A 6,492-nucleotide genomic window follows, 5' to 3' on the forward strand; every position below is an offset into this window, starting at 1 on the left:
GGTTGATTGTAGAAAAATAAGAAGGAAATGAATCATGAACTTATCAGAAAAGTTGATATGCAGGGTTGTTCAACAGGTTGTGTCCACTGGTTGGTGGGTCTAACACTACCCGAACCTGAAATTTTTATAAGAATCCTAACCCGTAAATCGTGGCACACATACGAATATTCCATATATGTGAAATTTTGTCTTCGTATACAACTTTCATATATTCTATATACATATGTGATTCATTTAGAAATCATATGTTGTTATCTCATCCTAACTGTTATACACTGATGTGCATCTCCAAAATATTCCTCTCTTTGTTGTTAGTAATATATAGTTGGGAGATTGAAAGACACGTAGGAAGTGATGGCATAAGCAACCACTGTTAAGATGAAGCTGAAGGAGGTATGAGGTATAATATTTTTTTTGACCCGGTTCATGTCACGGCCCCCGACCCGTTTTACCTGGTTCAGAAGCTGCGGGACAGAAACCCGTGGTATTAATGTTTAATTGGCAGCAGAAAAGTTTAACAGGATCGTTGTTTAAACTGAAAACACCCGATTATTTTATTATGAGTTTCGGGACAAACCCCATATCTATATCTCTAATAAAGCAAACCATTGGGGGACACATGTCACCCAATGGTGCAAGCCAACTAAGCAGACACATAGGCAATGAGGTGGCAATCTCAAATGAGAGGACATGTGGCATAGCTCTGCTTTGAGTATTAGAGATGCTTCTTATGTACGTTTCTGTTACTCTCTCTCTCTCTCTCAATCTTTCAATCATCGTTCCTTTCCTCATTCAAAACCCTAATCACCGAATCGGCTACTCAGGAGTTCAATCGACCCTGTGCAACAACGTTTAATCAATCTTCAATACTCAATAGTGAACATCGACGGTAATGATTCCTTGATCTTCTTCTTTTATGATAGATTGAATGAATCATCAACGATTTCTTATATCTTTCATCGATGATTTCATTCAATTTCTTATGATTCTTCTATCATTCATCCATGATTCGTTTGGTTACATCTAATCTGAGTGTTAATCGAGTTTTTTTGTGCTTGAAGCATTGTTTTGGGTTTTATCTCATCTTTTGTGACAAACAATCTAATTTGATGGCTCAGTTTTGTTTGATTAGGTTAGGTCTGATTCGGTTTCATCTTTGTCACACTATGATTCAACATTTTTTTAATCAACGTAGGGTTTTTTTGTTGGTGGTGTTTTTGGATTTGAACGCAGAAGTTGAATGAAGGTGTGCTTGGGTGACGGCTGGATCTGGATGTTATTTAGGGTTTGCTTGAAGTTTGCAGGTATACCCTCTTCATTAACTGGTCAAAAAGAATTTTTACGATATTACATAGTTGAGTGGAGTATTTGTTCCTAAAGACATGAATAATTAGTTATCCTGATGTTCCAGGGGATTCAAGAAAGTATTTACTTGGGATTAAGAAACCCAATTAGTTTTAGCAAATGTAATGAAAAAAAAAGTTGTGACATTATTTTTAATAGATACATGTATGGATCATTATTGATATTTTCATGATATGATGTGAATGAATTGGAAAGATTAGGTTTATTGAAAAAGATTCACACTTGATAATGGTTCTTAAATTTTATGCACATAAGTTGTTTGATTAAATGCTCTAATGAAACAATCATGATTATTGTAAAAGGTATGATTTGTGGAACTAATCATATGCATTAGGTTTTGAAAATATGTATATGAAATACCATGAAAACATGTTGGAATGTGATTACATTTATTTACAATTTAATATTGAAGGGGCATGATAAACTAAGCTTACTGGGGTATGTGTATATTGATCATAGGGAAGCAACGGACTGGAACAATCAAACAAGAAGGCAAAAATTTGCAAGACAAAGGTGAGCATATCATGCAATTTATTTGTTTTTGAGTTTTGGTAGTTTATTTGTAACTGTTCGGAACAGTATTGTGTTAAATATGAGCACTTTTCGGATATTCCAGCAACTTGAACCAGAGTTTCAGTTTTCTCACATTCGATTATTATTATTATTATTATTATTATTATTATTATTATTATTATTATTATTACTTTTTCGCTTTCCTTTTGGAAAGAAATTTTGAGGTTTTAAATTTATCTAAGAGAATGTTATGTGTTCCATTGGATCCATATAGATCCAGAGGACCACTACTATAGTACTATGTAATGTGTTCCTTCATTGTAAGCTCATGACAAATACATAGTTGCTGAACATAGGATAATATAAAATATCGAATAACATAAAACGTTTTTTTGGACTGTTCTTTATATTAAAGTTTAAAGTTCTGCATTTTGATGTTAAAATAGAGTAAAATGTTGAAACAGATGATGTGCTGATGTTAGTGATGTTAAGAAGAAAAAGTCAAATGAGAAAGAAAAAGTCAATCGAGTGAAGAAGATAATGGATGGAAAGTTTTGGTAAGTTTTGTTCATTTTTCCAATATTTTGTCTCAAGTCTCTGCATTTTGGTATTATGTTTTTCTTGCTATACTTGAACTATTAAACGGGTCGAAATGGTGACATGGGCAAAAGGTTACCCGTTTTGACTGGACACATTTGGGCATGTTACCCGACCCGACTGACCTTCCCGTTTTGCCATCTCTAGCTATGAGCTATATCTTTAAATTCATAATATGATGTTGCTGGTTGTTTCTAGGTTAACAAAGCTCAAAGTTCACAAAAAGGTTTAAATCCATCAAGCTCTAAAGGTGCTAAAGGTATGCAACGATTGAGGCGTAGTCATACCACGTGCTCTAATATATGGCTAATTTCATTAGAAACTACTTTTTTCTGATTTTTGTTTTTGGTAGCCAGCTTTTTAGTACAGAATAACACAAGGGTTAAGATAACCTGTTTTGGCTAATTCTTAGATCAACTTCATATCAAAAGGTGATTTGGATTATGATTATATTGTCTTTCCATATCTTGAACTGGGTTATTGTGGATCTAGAGTCAAGCTCTTTTTGTCTCTCAGTTGAGCAAAGGTATGAAATTGATTATATCATTTTAAAAATATAAAAAATATTTTTTTTAACATTCATTGCTTCTACTTCTACTTCTACGTGTAGATATTCAAAATTTGTTGGATGCAATTTGGTTAGCAGTTGATGTGATGGAATTTAAAGAAAAATATGTTTAGAATTTAAAGAGCAACAGAGATTTTCAATCATTTATTCATTAACGCGATTGAAGTTGATGACATTTTTCGGTGAGTAATATTGTACTTAGGGTATAAACTTATTATACATGTTTCTTATGTGTGTCAGCTATAAAGGAAACTAGCAAAGCAAGCAAAATGCTTGGAGCGTGAATGCTTGAGTCCACTTCGATGTGTATCAAAACCAATTTCCTTAAGTAAGTATATTTCTATAGTTATTTTTAAACGTGCATAAATATATGCAAGATAACACACACGCACATACTCATACACACACACAAATACGGTTAGACCGTATCCGAATCTGACTCGGCAAAACCCAAACACCCTGAAAAAACAAACAAATTTGTTCGTCGATATTAACTAATTTCTAATAATTTTAGCCTTTCCTATTTTTTTTAATTGGAACTACATGAAAGAGGCTACGGATGAAGAAATAGTAAATACATTGAAGGATTTGATGTTGGTTTTTAGCAGGTTGGGTATTCATTAGTTTAAATGTAGTTTATTTATGTATCTTTTTTTGCATAAATTCAAACATCATGGATATAAATTGTTGTCATGAATCTTTCCATTTACGTTCTCTCATGGTCCAGTTCTTCACAGATGTTATTAGTTTGGTGGATGGGAGGAACAATATTGTTATTTCTTTTGGGTGTGAAAAGCTTAAAAGCACCAGAAGAGCATATTAGCCTGGTCATGCCTAATTCATCTAGCATAGGTGCGATGGTATGCTTTAAAAGAGATTCCCTTTTACCATCTTTTGTAAACAATTCCAAGTTTTTTTTTCCAATTATGGTCCCTATTCACTTCTGTAACGTTTAAGTATATCCGTTTTATCGACTATTAGTAGTAGTAGTAGTAATGGATGTAACTAAACTTTTTTGGTTTGTTTTGTAGTAATTAGGGGAGAGTGCCTAAGCTTGACAAAAAGATCATTAAGAAGCGGGTCAAGGAATTCAAGAGGCCCCAAAGTTACTGGAAAATATGTGATAAGGTACTTTTTTCTTTTCTTATTTATATAAAAATATCGTCTATGCATTTGCAATGTTATTTAAGGGTTGACCACACGGCTGACATATTGTGTTTTGTTCCATATGGTTAGAAATATATTTGCAATGTTATTTAAAGGTTGATATCGGTTACGGGTCAGACAAAAAGACCCGTCTTATTCTTCCATATGGTTTTTTCCGGCATTTGAATAGTAGTCAAAATGGCAACAAAAGGTAACATCCTTTTTTCAGACAAAGATGGGAATGTAACGAGTAAAACAACAAATGTAGTCTACAAGGAAGTTTTTTCCGGCATTTGAACAGTTTTCTGTTTTTTTTTTCTTCCAATGTATGTATTTGTACAGAACATTTCATTTCAAAGTAAATAATATGGTTTTGGTTGAAGCCCGCGTATTACGCGGGCATTAACCTAGTTTTACAATAAAGGAATTTCACTGGGAAATCCCCTGATTACAAAAACATGTTTATTTATTTATTTACTGAGCCACTTCATTCAAGCAGGAGTGCTACGCGGCACTTTTCCTTATTCACAGTAAATCACCCGAAACATGTTTTAAAAAGATTTGATCAGCGAAAAATACTGGCGAGTGCATTCAGTTTACAAAATGACACAGGGTTATAATGCACAGTATTAAGAGCGATTACAATGCTTATATATCAACCAATTACCCCAAATCGGTATTTGTCACTCGACCGAATTTGTGACTATGGTCATATCACCCATTGGCTAACCCGCCGTCCAATGGTGAAGATTATCAAGTAGTGTATACAAAAGCCCACATACCGGCAATAATTGAAGATTACAAAGACTTAATCACTATAATTATAACTTTGAAAACAAGCGGGGTTTTGAAAATAATTTGGTAAAAAGGGAATGACTCACATTGCAAGTTTAAACGGATAGAGTCTGCCTACTGATTAAGCCGGTAACCTAGTTAAATAATGCAAACGAAACTAGGTTAGTATCTTAATACACCATTTACGATAATTCACGAGATCGAAACCCTCACGACAAATGACATAGTATAGCCGAAGATTCGGGCAACACTTAAATATCCATCGGATCGGTTTTAATTGATCGGACATTGTATCGTAGCAGTGATCGAGTTATTTGTGACAACTCTCACCAAATCAGGTATCCGTACGAATTAATTAATATTTAATTAATGCTTAATTACTGTGCTTGCTTACAATTGTGGATAAACTGCTACTTGAATTCTGATACGTACATATACTTGCATCATACTTTATTAACTGTCACTCCATTATTTACACCAAACTATAGTGACAAACTTGATGCACAATAGCACAGTAGCACAATGAACGGATAACCCATTAAACATGCTGATATAGCCAGCATCAGACAGACACTGTCTCTAAGGCCAGTATGAGCCAGGAATAGATTACTACACTAGTAGGAAGTGTAGGGAGGTGAGGATTGTAGAACTGCGTCACTAGGTGATAGTTATAGTGACCGGATGTGCCTAAACCATGATTTAAACACGAAATCCTGCACTCTACCACAAAATTCAGCTTTTAAGCTAACTAGTAAAGTGCAAAAACATGGAAAAATAATACTAGACACTTTCCAAAGTGTCGGGAATTCATAGTGTCACTAAAAATAATAATAAAGACACTTTAAAGCTTTGTTTGACACTTTAACGGATCAGTATCCAACCGAACAACCGGACTTTACCCGAAACATAAAAATATTGTCAATGACACTATTTTTCCTTTTATGTGCCAGTTAGGGTCCCCGAATACCCTAACACCCGTTATAAATCATAACACACTAGTAATTGGATTAACCTCCTAACTAAACTAACTATAACCTAACCATTTAGTTCAAAACAAACCAAACCCCCCCCCTTATAACCGAACGGTCACCACAAGGGTGACACACCCTTGTCCTTGTTGATTGTTTTAATTCAAATGTTTAGTATCTAAACTATATATTATCTAATGGTTAATAGTGGAAAATGGTTTATAAGTAAACATGTGGGATAAGACTTTCATTTTCACTAATCAAACACCAACTCAACTCTCCCTCTTTCTCTCTTGACCGTCCGCCACCACCATACCACCACCATCGAGCCTCCTACAAGCAAACCATACACACTCAAAGGTGTTAAAGATCATACAATCAAGCTCGATGCTTACGGAATCACAAAGACCTCTCTACAACGCTATTAACCACCTTGTTTTTGCTTGATTTCTTCCCTAGCCTTGAGCTAGTTGTAAGTGCTTCTAATCACCCTCTCGATCTTGTCTAAAGTGGTTAATAAGAAGTTTATTGGATAAAAAT

The 6,492-nt window shown here is 34.3% G+C and overlaps 2 long non-coding RNA genes across 2 annotated transcripts; both read left to right on the plus strand.

Annotated features, from left to right (window-relative positions):
- Positions 1-727: 727 nt before the first annotated feature.
- On the plus strand, positions 728-2,989 carry LOC118483005. The gene is made up of 5 exons (XR_004869443.1): positions 728-889; positions 1,234-1,304; positions 1,825-1,878; positions 2,343-2,435; positions 2,674-2,989. It is a non-coding gene; the product is annotated as an uncharacterized LOC118483005 (long non-coding RNA).
- Positions 2,990-3,381: 392 nt separating this feature from the next.
- Positions 3,382-4,607, plus strand: LOC118483006. Its single transcript, XR_004869444.1, has 3 exons — positions 3,382-3,903; positions 4,075-4,171; positions 4,280-4,607. It is a non-coding gene; the product is annotated as an uncharacterized LOC118483006 (long non-coding RNA).
- Positions 4,608-6,492: the final 1,885 nt, after the last annotated feature.

The sequence above is a fragment of the Helianthus annuus genome, chromosome 10 (assembly GCF_002127325.2).
Source record: "Helianthus annuus cultivar XRQ/B chromosome 10, HanXRQr2.0-SUNRISE, whole genome shotgun sequence".
Classification (NCBI taxonomy): domain Eukaryota; kingdom Viridiplantae; phylum Streptophyta; class Magnoliopsida; order Asterales; family Asteraceae; genus Helianthus; species Helianthus annuus.